Source organism: Phasianus colchicus, chromosome 5, assembly GCF_987193195.1.
Source record: "Phasianus colchicus chromosome 5, bPhaCol1.hap1.1, whole genome shotgun sequence".
Classification (NCBI taxonomy): domain Eukaryota; kingdom Metazoa; phylum Chordata; class Aves; order Galliformes; family Phasianidae; genus Phasianus; species Phasianus colchicus.
In genome coordinates, this window is record NC_143440.1 from 34,612,196 (window position 1) to 34,629,747 (window position 17,552).

General features: G+C 47.5%; 1 long non-coding RNA gene across 2 annotated transcripts in view; it reads right to left on the minus strand.

Annotated features, from left to right (window-relative positions):
* The window catches only part of LOC116229044 (uncharacterized), a 93,360-nt gene extending 75,881 nt beyond the window's left edge, over positions 1 to 17,479 (minus strand). Inside the window, exons 1-3 of one of the 2 annotated variants that reach the window (XR_016466946.1) lie at positions 17,287 to 17,479; positions 16,139 to 16,284; positions 13,327 to 14,976 (exon numbers count right to left, since the gene is read on the minus strand). This is a non-coding gene — a long non-coding RNA (uncharacterized LOC116229044). Of the gene's footprint in view, positions 1 to 13,326; positions 14,977 to 15,231; positions 15,527 to 16,138; positions 16,285 to 17,286 lie in introns of those variants that run through there. The other variant, XR_016466947.1, reaches the window with a different exon arrangement.
* Positions 17,480 to 17,552: the final 73 nt, after the last annotated feature.

Consider the following 17,552-nt stretch of genomic DNA (forward strand, 5'->3'; position numbering starts at 1 on the left):
GTTGACCCAGAAGCTCCCCTGGGCCTCTCCTCTCCAAGCTGAATGAGCCCAGTTCCCTCTTTATCTGTCTGTTTCTCGCTCCTCGTAATTTCCAAAATTGTTGGTCAGTTTCAACCAAAGATTAGAAGGAGATCAAAACCTTAAAAAGAAGTCACAACTTTCATCATATACAGTTGGACAACACAGACTCAGATTGATATATCTCACTTGGAATAGAACATCAGTCATAGCTCAGTAGTTGTTTGCTTTTTGTTTTTGTTTTTGTTTTTGTTTTTGTTTTTGTTTTTAACATTGACTTCTTTCTTGCTGTCCATTTAGCAAGTATTCTTCTGGCACATCAGAGCAAATGTATCTCTGAACTACTGAGAATATACAGTGTCTTCTGCCTAGCTGATATCTGCAGAAGTGAAAGACAGCTGAGCAGACTGGGAAAGGAAGTCTAATGGAGTTGGCACAAAGCTCAAGCTCAGCATAAATGGATGAATCTGCCACGCTGTTGCACAGGAAAGGCTGTAATAAGATCAAATAAAAATCCTCAAGGGGTCATTTCATTAGTTCTGCTGGTCACAAAACAATTTGCATTATTATTTCTATTAAGACAACAGAAGCCACTCCTTGTTACAATCAGTTTAGAACACCAATAGGAACATAAAATTAACTCATTATCTGAAATAAAATGTGTTCTCATTTTAGATTGTATAGACTGAAATCAGCCAGCTAAGGGATCACAGTACAGAATTTTGCAGAGGAGCCTGAAGGGGATACAGAGCTACTTGATACTGCAGTCAGTGTGATAACATCTTAGGAGATACAACACCTCATTGCACTTAGCACAAGGCATGCACACAGAGAAAACAAATATTTTCCAGTTCTCATGTGATTTTATTTTCATTCATCTTTTTTTATATCTCCTTGTACATATACATAAGAGTAATTCTAATGGCTGAAGAGGAAAAACTCACTCACAGCAAAGAGGTAAAAAACGTTACCTTTAAATCATTTCCCTGTTACAGATAATCTGGCAAATTTATTTTTTTTTTAGTGGCATAAGGATAAGATGACTGTGTGATGGACCCCATAGTGGTCCCAGTAGTATTCTGTCAACTTGCTGTCAATTTTCACTCCTTCTCATGCCTCCACTGTCAAGCTCATAAAACCAGATGCTATGTTATTGATGCAGTGAGATCAAGTTACACTGATATTGCAGAGGTAGGTTTGTGAGTAATGAGCAAATATTGGGCTACTGGGCTCCTGGACTGCTACTATCTTTTTTTCTTTCTGTTTTGAGGTCCGCAATAAATCAGTAGAAGCCTGTAACAGCAAGACCTTATTCCCAACCCAAACAGTTTGGGAAATCAACTATAGACAGCTATCCTACTCTATCCACTGTTTCAACATACACTGTGAATGGGAAAAGAATATCCTTCCCCCAGACCTGGAGGCCCAGGCAGCCCTTTCTCCCCTCAGTCATGGGATAACAGTGAGGGCAACATAGCTGGGCTGGGACACAACCATCTTCTAACCTGCTAGAAAAGAGACATTTTATTCATTTTGTGTCATTTCACTGTTACATGGAAAGAGAAAAAATGGCAGACTATTTCAGCTAGTATTGAAAAATCACCGCTGTAAGACTTTATTCAAAGTCCTCCCTTTAAAAACTTCCTAGGAATACAAATGTTCCACACACAACAGAAAATAGCTATAGCTTGGTCATAACGGGAAACGCAGCAGAGAACTGTTTGCAAGAAAGCCAAAGATGTCTTTTTTCCTCCTTTCATGACCCACTCCTTTTGTGCTCTGGAGGTTCTTAATGAAAAATGTGCACTCAAAAGATACATATGAGCTTTTTACAATCTAGTATGAGCAAAGAAGCAGCTATTCATAGAGGCAAATGCCCAGCAGCTTATTTGAAATGCTGTTCCTGCTGATAGTACAGCAATACTCAGAACAGGGAGTTTGTGTTTTGTACAAAGCATTTTTTATAGTTACTATGTGATACAGTAAGAAGAGGTACAAAGAAAGGCAATGAGAGAAAGGCAAGGACAGAACTGATGTGGCTTCATCAGAATAACTGTAATTACAAAAGTTTTCAGTACTGTATATGTGCAGAGTTCCCTGTTAAATACTTGAAATAAACCACCTGCACCCCTGGGCATGCTGACAGCCGTGCAGTGCAGGCAGGATGGTATGGGGACCCAATGCTAATGCTGTCACTGTGATACTCCTTTGATCACCACAGCTGCTTCTCCTGCTCCTACTCACCTTGTTCCAGCTCTGTAAGGGGAATCAAACCACCCAAAATCATATTCAAGACTGGGCCCACAGCAAGGCGATTAGATCCCAGCTGTAGCCTTCTTGACTCCAGAAAACTCAAAGTTGGGTGGCTGCTTCACTGCTCTCAGGATCAACACGATTCTCATATTCAGGTTTAAAGATGCCACAAAACCTTTCTAGGGAATACTTATCTATTTTTTTTTTAATACTTATCAAAGAATCATAGAATATCTTGAATTAGAAGGAATCCATAAGGATCATCAAATCCAACTCACAAGAGAAACATAATTAAGAAAGCATAATTGGACTTTACTTAGGTTTTTTTTCAAGTAGATTTCAAGGAAAAACAAGCTGAAGTATTTTTCCAAGTCCTCCAGAGCAACAGAGCCAGAGGAGACCACACTATGACATTTCCATATTTCTTCGGTGCGCGTACACCTCTAAAAATGCGGCAATTAAAATGTTTCCTTTCATGCTGAAAGAAGCATTTGTAATACACAGTGGAAAGCATTCCACTGAAGTGAATTTACTTCTTTTCTGTGTGCTAAGAAAGGGTCACAGTGCTCTTGTCACCAGGTACCTTGGATTGTCATAGCAGACACCAGGAGCCTTTGCTGTAGTCAGTTCATGTGGTTTTTCCTCTGGTAAATAATGCAATAAGCAAACATTATGTCAACTAAATAATGCTCTGTGAAATAATTTTTTCAAAATAATTTTTTTTTTTTTTTTGTCTGCCCATGCACCAGTCCTATATGCTGCTTCCATTAATGTAGCTACTTATGCCATGAAATACTACTGAAATCAATGGGACTATTTATGGACTCATTTGCTATTCAAAGGGCTTGATTCTCTGATTATTTATTCTGGTTTTTTTTCACTAGTGTTACTCTGCTTACTTGAACAGTTACTTCTATTTTAGCTGACGCAAAGAGACTACAGTGAAAGGTGACAGAGTCTGGCACTAAATTGCTTTGTAAATAGTTGCTTCGAAAATAAGAAAAATATGTATTTGGAGAAATGCAGATTGCAGTTTAACAAAAAAACCCAATCTGGATTTTACAAGTTCAGAGGGATATTCCAAAAAAAATTAATACTCAAAGGTAGCATTATTTTTGAAGCTCAGGCCACTCCATGCTTGACAAATAGCAAATTCTGTCCAGAATTAAATCTTGCCTCACTGATGTCATTAAGAGGGAGACCTTAAAGAGAGATCAGGTTTCATCCTGGGGAAGCAGGCTTACAAAGGCATTTGTTAACAAAGTTCTTCTTTTCATAATGTGGAAGCTCCCAGTCCATGGGTATACTTCAATGATATTAGCCCATAGTCTATTCCCAGACGTGGGTGAGGACCAAGCCACGGGTTAGATGGATAATTTTGAAAGCAGCAGCCTCCTATTTTACTGTGGTCCCCTGCCCAAACACAGGCATTCCAACTACCTGTTATGTACAAAGTGGATCTCTGTGCAGAGTGACACTACACAAGCTACTCTCTCAACATTTCCAAGGCAGGCAGGGAGCCAGAGGTGATACAACAGCCCTTGTACGAACTGTGCAAGAAACAAAAAGGGCTTCTAGGAAGCATCGGCCCCATTGTGCCTGCTTTGTTTGGGCTCTGTGTAAGTGTGTGCATACTTTCAGATTTATGCACATGTGAAGATCGACTGTCCCAGGCACACATGGTGGGTGGCATGCTGTGGCAGGAAGAATGGGCTCTGCAGTCATAATTGGTGAGCTTCTGATGAGCTGACTGAGCACAGTACACATCATGTAGCACTTCTCACATTGCCAAGTTAACAGCTATCACCAGAGGTAGAATTTAAGCTGCTGGAATAAACAAAGTCAAGGGGAAGTGTCTTGCTGAAATGTCACCTCCCACAGAGCTTGTGGAAAGCCATTACTATTGTAAAGATGCATATATGGGATTTCAAAATGTATATTATGCCTCAAATGGTACACTTCAAGAATGCAAAACATACAGGAAGGGCAGACAATTATATTTCCCAGAGTTTAAACAAGATTGCCACTTTTTATGTGTTGGAAACTTCCCAGTAGCTTTCAGATGGTTTATTATTATAAAAAGTAATCTGTCTACCTCAACTAAAATAGTTCACTTGAGGGGAAAAAAAAAAAAAAAGGAAAGAGAGAGAAAGAAAAGAAGTAATTTGTCGTTATAAACTTTATGGAGGTTTAACTTGTCTGCCTTTATCTAGAAGATAGGGCTGTAATCTCAGGCAGCTAACAGGAGAATTAGCTGGCTTACAAATGGGAAGTATTTTATGTAAGTGCCAAGCAGTGTTTTTGGAGCTTCTCCTTACACTCCATCCCAAATGAGCTCCAGAACTGTGCCTCTAAAGAACAAGCCTCTGCCTTCTTTGTCCCGTACTGGACCATCTTTCTTGAGAGAGACTCCTGCCAACCCAGCTCAATAGGCTTGGGAAAAGTGAAGGGCAGAGCCAGGGACCCAGCAGTCTATGCAGCACCAATGTGGGGTTGCCCAGTGCTCAAGTGCTTGGCATCAGGCTTGAAATCCCTGACATGCATAAAAGAAGTGTACTTTTTAAAATTATCCTCTCCGCTGCTTTTCCTTGACCCCATCAACAAGGAAAGGAGTTGACATCCAGCAAATGGGTCGAGGGAGATGGGGGAACCAAGGGGCCAGGAGCAGCAGCAGCACCTGTGAGAGCCCCTCTAGGATTCCTATCCAAAAGCTGTTCCCTATCCTCAAACAGAAAACTAAGTAGTATGTTATGAAGATCCAGATAGGCAAATGATTGTTTTGCTCCTTGCCCATCTGATGGGCTGGGAGCAACCTGCTTGGGCCCTATTGTTGGCTTGAGTTAATGTTAGGTGGCAGAAACACACCCAGGAAAATTAAACAGGAGAAGGATAGCCTTTTTGCTAAAAATGTATTTTTGTTACTTTATTTGTGCTTATTTTTCCCATGTTGATTTTCCAGTAGTAAGGAAATATACCAAGTGTGAAATAAATGCTTCGACAAAGCAAATAACAGTTATTACTTCCACCCGTCCATAAATGCACTTTAAAAATAATAATTGATCACATTACTTTTCATTTCCCTGCTTCCATTTCCTGAAGGACACCGCACACCAAAAGCCGCTGGCGGCGCTGGGGAAGGGCCGTGTGCTGGAGAGGAAAGTGGGGAGGGCCGGGACACGCTCAGAGCTCCACGGAGGTGTGGATGGCAGCGCCCCACAGCCTCCGGACCGCGGTGTGCCAAAATGCTGTTTGCAGGTCACCGCCAGGAGGTGTGAGGCGGAGCGGCCCGTGCAAGGACGGAGCGGAGCGGTCGGGTGTGCCCTTCCCGGGCCCAGCAGGCATACAGAACAGGAGGGAGGAGGAGCCCCTGGCTTCTTGCTAAAGGAATCTCTGTGCTTCCCCCGACCAGAGTAAGGTCCCTGTGCCGCCCCGCACACCTCGGTCTTGTCGGCACGGGGGCCAATGCGCCTCACAACAGCCCCAAGAGCTGTGAAGCAGGAGCACGTTTGATAGATTCAAATACAGCTGCTTCGGCTTTGTCTTCGGTGCAGTCACAGTTGTTTCCCCGAGCTCAGCAGACAGCCAGAGTGAAACATGACAATTAGTATTGTAAATAACAAATGGAGGGGTTCGCTGGGGTGTTGGTTTGTGCTTTGTATTCCTTCCCCTCCCTGTTTGATTTCACTCACAATCCAAATAAACTTCCTCAGCGAATGTTTCAGACAAGAGAATGTGAGCGAGAGGGGACGAGGCGAGCTCATAATTGCAGATTCCCTTCGGAGATAGAAACGAGGAACTGTCGGCGTTGTGGAGGAGAAGTGCAGGTCAGCCCTGCTCTGTTCGAGGAACAGCCGCTGTCACTGTGGCGCTGCTGAGAGCTCCGCACAGGGCAGTGAACAGAGCTGGGGAAGGTCGTGGCTGCGGTCGCTTCGCGGAGCCGTCGGGACGGAGCCATTCGGCCCCGACTCGCCTCGGCAGGCTCCAAGATCTGTGTGTGCAGGGGGATAAATGATGTGGTCAGCTGCGGAGACTAGTAAGGATCTTCTGGGGAAATAAAAGAGCGTTAAGCAAAGATAGTAAAAAGCACTAGGACAGCTCGTTTCCATCGTTTGCTGTTGGGTTCGAGTGTCCCGTGAGGTGTGCATCGCTTCGCACCCAGCGTCCTCATGAACGGGGCAAAATGGTTCACTTTGGGCCCCAGCACCCTCTTCCACTCGGGGAGGCCTACAGGCCGGGCCTCTCCTGTTTTTGCCATGTGAGAAATAAGTTCTTCCATTTGAACACCTTAACGGGCCCCCATCCTTTGTCTGAGGAGAGGGAAAAAAAAAAAAAAAAAAAAAAAAAAAAAAACCTCGTTGCTTAACAGAGGAGTTGAAATACATTTGCAAAAGATCTACAGCTCTTCAGAACTGTCTCCTCCCGCAGAAAGTGGATGCACTCCCCACTCTCGGGTCAGACTCTCCTGCTACTGTGCTGTGGCCGGGCTTCACCTGGGTGCAAACACCCACAGTTCCTCGCAGGCACTGTGCCGGCCGGGCTGAGCCAAGCATGCTGGAACTATTTTCCTTAGGCCTCTTTCAGCTTATGTACTTAAAGCCCTCCCTGCAGCTCCCATGCAGCTCCTATGCAAGAGGCCGGGCCGCCGGCATCAACTTTCCTCGGGCGAGCAGGAGAAGGTAGCAGGGCGAGTCCCTCGGGAACAAGAACAGCCCCTGGCTCAGGCAGAGCCTTGTCCCCATTCCTGAGCCTGGCTGCTGGGCTCCGGCTGCACTGCCGGGCGGAGGCCGCTAGATGTCGCCGGCGCCGTTCGCATCGCTCTCCGTTCCGCCAGCGGGAGGGCGGCTGCGCTTCTGGCCCGGCCCGGCTCAACCCGACGGAACCGCGGGGACCCCTTCAGTGGGGTGCGAAGGAGCAGCCCCGGGGGTCCACGGGCAGTGAGGCTTTCTGAGACCCCTGCCCTGTCTCTCTCAGTTGGTGACGGTGAGACAAGGGTCGGTGTTAATTACGACGAAAAAATCAAGGGAGGTATCGAGCTGGGAGCGTGGTACCGCGCACCCGCGAGGATTTGTGGAGCTGGGCTGCAGCCGGCTGCAGGCAGCACCCCGGGACAGGGTGGCTGCCGTGCAGCGAGGGAGCCTTCGTCTCCCCCGCCGGCGGCTTCAGGACCGCCCGCGACGGAGGCGACGCACGAAATCCGCGGCTGGCCCTGGGAAAGGCTCCAGAGATGAACATTTCTGTTGTGTGAAGTGCCCGCATTAACAGCCCGAACACGTAGGGGGAAGGCTGACATCTGCGATTTGGTGCGAGGCACCCTAGAAACGGCAGAGCCCGGCCCGAGGGGAGGGACAGAGGGCCCCTCTGCTCTGCGGGAACGGCAAGCCGAGGGGTGGGGGGAGGTGAGGAGCTCTCCTCCTGGCATTAAGCGAGGTTTAAAAGTGGGGATGTAGCACAGGCTCTCGATTTGGGGTATTCGCTGCCAGTGCCCCGAGGCGAGAAGATAGAAGGAGACTTCGGGCATAAACTTTGAGTTTATGAGATCCCACTAGGACCATGAATAACAATAATAAAGTTTCCCGGCTTTTGTCCTCGGTTTTCAAACTAACACGTTACATCGAGTGTGCACCGTTGGTAGTTTCTCTCAGCAATTATGTCAATTAACCGCTACTTTTGGTGCCGCGCTGCATAGATCAATGCACACCTGAAATTCTCTGAGCCCGTCCGGATTTGTGGCCCGGGTTAAGGAGGGAGAAAACAGAGGAGTGCTGCGGAAGCCGCGGGCGGAGGACGCTCGGGGCCAACACCAACAGGGCACTGCGGCGGCACGGACCCGGGAGAGGGTGGGATCCGGCTCCGAGTAGAGACAAACGGGCACCTTTACCTCCTACTGGGAGGTAAAGAGTAAATAAAGGAATAAAGAAATAGAATAAATATTCGTTCGGGATTGAAACAAATCCCGAAGAAAAAGAGAAAATAAGTGCGGAGAGATAAGTGTGGAAAGTTTCCTCTATTTTCTCTTTTTTTCTATGGCTTGATTGGGGTGCTGGATTCGCACCACAGAGGATATACGCTGTCTCCACGGGTCTACAGTTATCTGACCGAAATATTAAGGGGCAATCTTTCTACTTCGATGAGGTTCCGTCAAAGGTTCAGAAATGAACAGCACAGCTGAGCTGCACCTTTAGGGACTACGCAATGGGGCAAAGGATGTTCTACACGAACAGAGGAGAGCGTGCCTAGGGTATATATAGGCGTTATCCAAAGGGAAATAAGTGGAAGTAAAGATAATGAAATGTCGTGTCTTATTCCACGAAGCAATTGTTGCACAAAATGCCTTCAGTCAAGTGATTTTGTTTTCGGGTTTCTTTTGCAGGTGTCTTCCACACTTCGTTTGAAGGGATAGAGCGCCTGGGCTGTTCAGGGACGATCATGTCACTCCCGAGAGAAAAGAGCTGCTTTAGGGAGAGAAAAAGTGCTTCTTCGTGGAGTTCAGTGTATTTCTGCAATGCCGCATCTCAGAGAAAAGGCCTCGTAACGGATTCCTACATTGTGTCAAACTATAACAAACTGAATCGCGAAAAGCAATTACAAAGCAAATATTGTGATCGGTGCGGTGGGTAACATCGGAGCCGGATTTAGAGAGGAATATTAACTCTGATTTTTTTTCTTAACCAATAGTGTATAGATTTGTGCTCAGCCTGAAGCCCTTTTCCTGTAGATGGCGTTCTCTGGGTACCGAGCGATCAGCGGCAATACAGCCGCGCTCGGGAGACTTCGTTAAGCCGCAGATAACAAAATAATTAATAATCTTCCCTTAGTTATATGTATATTGAAAGTGGGAAAAAAAAAAAAAAAAAAAACTACACTGATTTATCGTAAGCAAAAGCGTGTTTCTGCCTCACATGGATGCAAATAAAAACTGTTTGAATAAATAAAGTTTTTCTGAGCATTTTGTTGTCAAAGTGTTAAATGTCCCCGTCATTTTTATTCCAACACTAACGTGATTACAGCCAATTATATATTCACCAGTGTTCTTTATTTTAGAGTAATTGTACTTGTCACTAATAAAACAGAGACATAATGGATCGCTACTATTCTGAATTTTAAAGCAATTGTCTGTAATTTGATTGAATTATACGTCGTCTTCTCTACTTTTTTATTTCTGTATTTTGAAATCCTATTTTCTTGAAAATTACAGCTTTGTTCCTGTTTTGTTGTTCCTGAAGTAACGAAACCTCCTGTAACATTTATAAATAGAGCCCCGTCCCTTTGGAAACGTGGAAAATCATAATTTCAGCTCCAACGCGCTTTACACGGCTTTACACGTAAATCTGGGTGTCCGGGCAAGCGCTGCGCTCAGCGCTGGGCGCGGCGGGACGCCCTCCGCGGGAAGCGGAGCCCCAGCAGAGGGAACAACACCGCACCGCGCACAACGGGGTTCGCTCTCTTTATCGTAGTGGTTCGTCGCGCTCCATGTGGCTCAGGCACCAAAGCACGTCAAGACGAGTTCAGTTCCTAGTGTTTACATGGGAGAACAGGTAAGGACACAGAAAAAAATAAATATGACTCCAATTGCATTCCTCCAAGCAATTGGAGCGATTATCCATATTCTGTTCGTATATTCCTTTAGGTGATGGTCATAGGTAAGGAGTCTGAGAGTTCCTTGAGTATCCCTAGGCAGAGACAATAGAGATATCGAGTGACATTGGCACCGCACACGCAGGAAATATTGCGCTGTGTTATTATGGTGCTCTTTGGGTTGTTTTGTTGAGGATGAGCTCTCAGAGGGCTGTTTTTTTGTTGCTGTTTCTCAAAGCCGAAAACATGCCTTTAATTTAGCAATTGTACCAACCATCAACGCGGTAAGATATGATCTGCGTTGTCGCCAAACACAAATCAAAAAATGATACAAAGGCTTTCACAAGTTAATTTCAGATGACAAAACACGTGCCCACCACAACAGAGAAAGTTAAACTATCATTTGCGAACTGTGCGGTTGCGTGAAGAGGTATCTGCTAGGTACGCTAAGCACAGGCAAACACGGTCTGTCTGCAGTTCTTTGCACTGAAGGCAGGGAGAAGCTGAGGCGTGGGATGCAGGCGGCTCTCATAAGGGGCTCTTGCTGAAGCTGAGTGAGACACGAGCAGGACCCTCGGGGAGAAAATGTTTTCTTGTGGATTCGGTACTTAATACAACTGCAAAACTAGTTTGTAGTCGCCTTGGGAGCGAAAACAAACCCAGTCTCTTCCTAAATGGGTATGGTTCTGTCCAGCCCAACGTGGACAAGGGCTATGAGCCTTTATCTACACTTTTGTTATTGACGTTTTGCAACGAGCAGGCAAATAAAGTGCAGTGCCATCCTCTCACTTGTGCAAAATATTTATTTGTTGGAGTTTTCCGAGCTACGGCATGATTTCATTGTTCAGGTGAAGTTCATAGATCATTTCTAATAAACGTTTTTTGAAAACTCCCTGGGGAAACAGAGCCTCAGCGCGTACGTGCGTGTGCGTGTGCGTGTGTGTGTGTGCAAGCCTATGGAGCGCCCCATCTGAAAGACGGAGACGAGCAAACACACAAAGGAGATGGTGCATCCCGGAAGAAGTGCTTCTTTCAACATCTTTTCTCTCCATAATGTCACCGCTCAGAAGTCGGTGTGCAGCCGCTTCTCGGTCAGATTACTGCTGAGGCAAAACCACCACCCCAGGCTGTAGCGAGGCACGGTCCGCGCGCGGTGGGAGGGACGCGGACGAGATTTAACTTGTTGCCAGTCGGTTTAGTGTGTTTGTTTGTTTGTGCTGCTGCTTTAAAAGCGAAACAAACTCCAGAAAAAAAAAAAAAAAAAAAGCGGGGGGTGGAGGGTGGGCTGGGGAGAGAGGGAGGAGGAAAACAAGCTCTGTCTAAAAGACATATCATATGAAAATAATGTATGAACACACCCACAGTTATCAAGGGTACGCTATCAGTCCTTCCCCAAGAAACTTATTTATGAGTGGTAGCGGTTATAATCATCCAACAAGCCCCTTACCATCTCTCTCCCCTCCCTCCGCGAAAGAAAGAAAAAAGAAAACATGGAGACCACCCCGCCAATATAAAGTGCTCAGAACACCCCACAGCGAGAGCCGTCCCCTGCGACCGGGGCACTGCGGAAACAGCGACGTTCGCCCCTCGCCCGTCCCGACCGCGGGTCCCGCACCGAGCTCAGCTCCGCACCCGCGCACAACTCCGCGCCGCGCACCACCTCCTCCCGCATGAGCCCCGGGCGCGGAAAAAGTGAAAAGTGGTTTTACTCCGGGGCTCATAAGGCGCCTTGCCTACGCGGGGGTTCAGTTGTGTATGGCTTTTGTGCTACCTCCAGCGTTTTGCTGTGGTTACCCGGGGGATCCAGGGGGGTATGGCGGGGAGAGGGGAGGACGTCGTGCTTTTGTGGGCCCTAAAAATGAGACCCGCGGCTCATCGCGTCGAGCTGGATCCCGCTAAGCCGAGGGTTGCGATGGATGCATGGAGCGGGGAGGCCAGGTAGGGTGGGTGGGCGTATGCTCGCTGGCTGCTCCGAGCGCCTGGGGAATAATGCCTGGTGAGGGACGGGTCTGGCTCTGTGCTGGGGGAGGGGGGGCAGGGTTGGGGAGAAAGGGAGGAGGGCGGGAGGAAATCGTCTTTTTTATCTTTACAAAAAACTGCAGCCCCAGATACGTGTATCGTTTGCTCAATATTACGTTTATAAGAGGCTAAGGGGCTTTAGAGGGGTACTACTAAAATATTCTGGGAGTCAAAGAGCAGCTCCAAGTCTACCAAAACCCTGCTAATTTTTCCCGATTCTTGAATTCAACCACAAAACTCCGACAAAATAAAAAAATAAATAAAATAAATAAAAAGCACGACATTGGCCAAGAATATTTTACCAACAAACAGAAGAAAATAAAATGATGTATTGAAACCCCGAGAACCATATAAGACTTTTAAGTGGCCCATTGCCCCCTACATTTTATTATCATCATAGCTCTGTGAGTAATTCTTCAGGGATATTTTAATTTCCATTCTGACCCTTAGCGGGTTTTTTTGTTTGTTTGTTTCGCGAGGATACGCATTACACAGACGGAGGTGACACTCAAACACACCGCTGTGTAACAGAAGGGAGACACCTCGGGTTCTGCAAAAAAAGCACCTCCGAGCCTTCGGATTGGCAGCGAGTGTCAGAACGTTCTGTTTTGAAAAAATCTGGCAGTGGCAAAAGAACAGACAAATTGTAACGGAAGCTCGACGTCTACAGATAGGCTTTCCATGGATGGGATTCTAAAGATACAGGAATAAATAAATAAAACCTTTCGCTTGTAACAACGGCGAATAAATTCATCCCTTCCCACCCTCTGCAGCCGCAGGAGGAAAGGCGCACTGCGATGCTCCCGGGGTCCCCTTCTGTCACCGTTCTGTCCCGGCGCTTACGGCACCACCGAAGGTTTCTGTCCCCTAGAGCAATCGCTTCCCATTTCCTCGTTGTTCCAAACCCTGCCCGTGCGAGACACCTCTTGAAGTTCAGCGTGAGGGGACTCTTTACACCTAGTGCCGAGCGTCACTGTGTGAACGCTACCTCTCCTCCAGCAGTACCCCGCTGGCTGGTCTTTATGGTACAGTGCCGCTTCTCAAAAGATCATCGGATGGGGAAATTTAGCTCTTCTTGAAACATTTCAGCAACTGAGCAATTAGTTCTGAATGGGGTGGGGGAGGGAAGACGAGAGAGCTTAAAGGAGGGGGGAGAAGAGGAGCTACAACACAACGAGCCCGAAAACAACAGGGGTGGGGATGCATAGGAGGGGGGCTTAAAATGTTTGTATTTAAAGGGTGCTGGCAAGGTCTTCTGCACAATATGTGCCGCTCTCCTTAAAGGGGCACCGAGTGCCAATAACCATTAGTCATCCGGCAGGGACTTTTCATTATAGATCTATCTTTAGGGGGAGTTCCCCGAAGTCTCCGCAAGGAACGGAGCTGCGGATTTCAAACGCGGTCCACTTCGATTCGCGCAGTGCCTGCATACCTGCTTCAATAGAATGGAGCGATACTCACCCGAGTGCGCGGACAGCCCAGAGGTCCCTGCAGCACCCGTGTCCTCAGTGGAATACCATCTTGCATCCGCGGCAGCTCCCAGCCTACACTCGATGTTAACATTTACGCTATCTCAAATACCAGGCTCTCCCATAGACATTTTTTCCAGGGTTTTAAAGCAAATTTCTCGGTGCCATAATGTTATGATGGAAGGATGCTGAAATGACAGGCCTCGTAGACGCTTGTCTTAATCATCGGCTTCTTAATTTAGTTTTAGTGCTGTGGTTTTGTGTGTGTGCGCGTGTGTGTCTGCGCGTGTGTGCGCGCAAGAGAAGGCTCTGACAACCTGCAGCTTCCTAATGACTGACGAGGCAGGGCTGCTGCCGCAAAGTAACACTTCCCTGGTGTGAAGACCTCTCACTGGGAAGTTTAGTTCACTACTGTTCTCGCAATGCTAATCGTATAACCTGTAACCAAAACCCAGGCAAGAAGGATACAGCATGCTAAATAGAGTACCTTCTAATCACTAAACGTTAGCACCACGACCAGCTGTTAGGGATTAACTGAAAGTCGGTTAGAGACAGACACCTAAACTTAAATATACAAACGCGGATGTAAGGGTGGACCGCTGAATACTTCTTCCTCTCTCTCTTTGCTTCCATTCATTCCTTCACCTTCAGTCCCATTCACCCCTCTTCAATCTGTATGACCACCTCTCGCCTTTGTTAGCGCTGCGTTCCGACCCCACTCGCCCTGCCTGAGCAGCGGGATATCGCTGTCTGCTGAGCTGCTCTTACCTTAATTGCCCAGGTAACCTGGAATAAATAAGACAAGCTTAGAATCTGGGGGATAGAGTTATAAACGCGCACATCCAGGCATTTACTGTACCCAACGTGATATTAGAGGCTGTTAATCTAAGGTGTCCCGACTCGTTTCGTGGACACATGATGCCATCGAAGCGTGGTTATTAAATACTCTTTCTTCATGGCTGAAAAAACCCTCATTCATTCCTTAAGCTGTCAGGACATTTTAGCAGCTTAACCCCTTGGAAGAGCCTGGGAGTGCAGAGCCGCTGTATTCGTGTGAAGGGGACTGGAGGCTGGAGCCGCGGGGGGTGGGGGGGCCCACAGCATATCTGCATCCATCGAGTTGACAGTGGTACACTTTTCCTTCGGCCTTTAATTTTAAAAAACATGCAGGGAAGAATCTGCGGTGAAACGTTATCAGTAAGAGTTGTATCCAGAATCTGTATTCGAACCGCACGGCAACTCCTTGGATAGCACTTGAGCCGGGGGTCCCCACCCTCACCCCGGAGCAGGACTCTCTCGGCCCCATAGCGCCACGGGTCCCTGAGGGTGGGGAGCACAGAGCTGCCCCTCCTCGCACTGGCCGTGCCCCGCCGGGCTGGGGCCGTGCATTCCCTTCTCTGCCCAAGCTGTTTCGCCAGGCACTCCACCAAAATTTTCATGCTAGAAAGTGCTAAATTTCTGGACCCTCTTACAGGAATTCGAGTGCAGACGGAGCCGAGAGGGTCAAACCAGTCACTTATTCAGGGACACCATATACAGAGCTACTGCTGAAGTGGCCGGGAGTTGCAGTCAGGTCAGAGCTAACAGAAGAACTGGCGTTAGAGCAGGACCTCGACTGTCCAAAGCCAATAGTCCCGCTTTTCTACATGGAGAATTTTCAGGAGGTTTTTTTAATTAAAAAAAGAAAAAAAAGAAAAAAAAAGAAAAAAAAAAAAAAAAAAGAAAGAAAAATCAGACTCGAAAGTCCAGTAGAAATAATTGACGTGCTTTTCCTACATATCCTTTTCTGTCCTATAAACAGTGAATTAATCTCACGGACTTGGAACAATACGCACTACATATTGAACACAACATTACCTTTTTTGGTAGAACTGTATATCCATGGCGCTAAAAAAAAATACATCATTAAATCCTAAATTTCTGCACAGTACTTTATTCTGCTGCCGTGATATATGACCGAATATTAAGCCTAGATCATCAAACGCTGTAAAAACACATTGCTGTCCGTATTGGACCTTTGCTCAGAAATGCAAAAGGACGAAGGTTTTCTTTCCTTCTCTGCTATGTTCTCATCCCTGAATGCAGTGCTAAGCAGACTCAGCTTTGACCTAAGGAACACCTCAGAGCATTAAAATTTCAGCAGGCGATGTCAGTGTTACATTAAACGAGAGCTCCTCCGGTTCGCTGCAGAGCTGGGATTTGAATAAAACGCTCAATGTTAACAAACAATACACACGTTTGGCACTTTGTGTATTAAATGGATCAAAGGGATTTGATAAGGCACAATACCCCGTTTGTACAGACCTGATTGAGTTAATATAATATCAGCAAATTTTACAGCGAAATGAATCCGTTTCTTTTCTTTGTGTTTAAAACCAGCGCAGATTACAAATTTTAATGATCTGAAAATGTTTGGTATACAAAATCATGCTTATTTCAGTATTAGCAAAAACACAAGAAATTTTTCAACACAAACACCCAGCTGTGTCTATTTTAAAAGCAGTTCAATGACAGCTTGCACTTATGAGCATGCAATCAGCTAATTTCGCTTTTTTTTTTTTTCTTCTGTGTTAATCAACACTTTCCTTCCTGCATATCAGAGTACAAATAGTATAGTTACTCCACAGCAGTAAATGTTTACGTAACCTGTCCTTTCTCAAGAATCCGGTTACACCGAATCATTACATGCTAGACCGAGTAGGAAAACGCACAGGGCCCAGCCACCCCGATGGGATCTTACTGCACCGCACTGACATATATTGGTTAATGCCGATCAGAACCATAACAATATGCACAGAGCTTACCTTTCCTCTTACCCCTAGCACTGCAGAGCTCAGTCACATCCTCCACACTGCGCTCTTCCTCAGGAGTTCCCATCTATTGGCTTCAGGGTTGTGCGAGGAAATAAATACAAATTGTCATGATTTCTTTTTTTAAAACAACAGCATTTCTAAAAAAGAAAAAACAAAAACAAAACGAAGGGAGTTGATCATTGACTTCTACTTCTTTTCGGTCAGTAGCAACCTGTTACGGAATTGGATAAATAAATACAATTGTGGTGAGGTCAAGCGAGGTTAATCCAACGCACATAGTTCGTGCCATGCCCAACTGCAATTGTTTATTGCCCATCCACGGCAATTGTTGTGGGGATTTACTCTCTTTCTCACAGCCGCTCTCTCGCACACACGCACATACCCACAAACGCATACAGAAAAGGCAGAGCCGTGGTGGTTGCACTGGAATCTGCACTGGGTTTCCCGGGACACGCTGCTGGGGCAGGGCTGCGGGTGTCATTTCAACGGAACCGTTTCACCAGCGGGACAAACGTAAACTTTGGGTAGTTGAACGCAGCGACAGGCACTGGCTGTACGTTGTGTTGCACAGCGTTCATTTTAAACGTGACCGATACTCTATCACTCACATTTCCCCTTCTCCTTTCAGCGCGAGGAAGCCGCGGGGCTCATCTCGCTTTGTTTCGGGGCCGATTCTCATTTCTGCCCGTACTCACAGCGGTAACGCCGTGATGCGATCGAGCAGCGCCGAAGCCGCTCCGCGAGCCCCTGACCAACGCTACCACCGGAACGGAGCCTCCGTTCCCTTTCCCGCGGCCCACACTGAGCCCCGCCGGGGCCGACGGAGGCTCTGCACGGGGCGCTGCGCCGGAGCCCGCGGGACTCGGGGTGGTGCGGGGGCGCTTAATTCGTTCGGCGGTGCTGCTGCTCCGCAGGCCTCGGCCAGAGGCCTCTACCCGCCCGGCGCTGCCGCCGCCGCATCGGGCCCGAGCCCTTCCACCGCACGGCCCCCGCCCGGCCCCGGCTGCAGCTCCTGCCCCGCCGTCCCGACCCCTCCGGCTGAGTTTCGTTGCTCCCCGTTGGTTAAATAAATAACAACAGCGCGGCGGGGCCCGGGAACACACTGCCGACGGGCGCCGTCGGGATCCGCCAAGTAGTACCTCCGCTCCGGCACCGCGCGGATTTCGCGCCCCCCCAGCCCCCGTCCTCCTCCTGCGCCGGTGGCACGGAGGGACGGGGCAACTTTGCTCCACCGGAGGAGTTACCGAGCGGAACCCCGGAGCCAAGCGCCGTTGGTTGGGCACGGGGGGATTAGTGCCGTTGCGCGGAGGGGCACGGCCGGTGATGCGCCCCGCACCGGTATCCCTGCGCCGCGGGAGCCGCGGCGGAGAGGGGCGTGGCCTCGGGGGGGTGTGGGCGTGGCGGC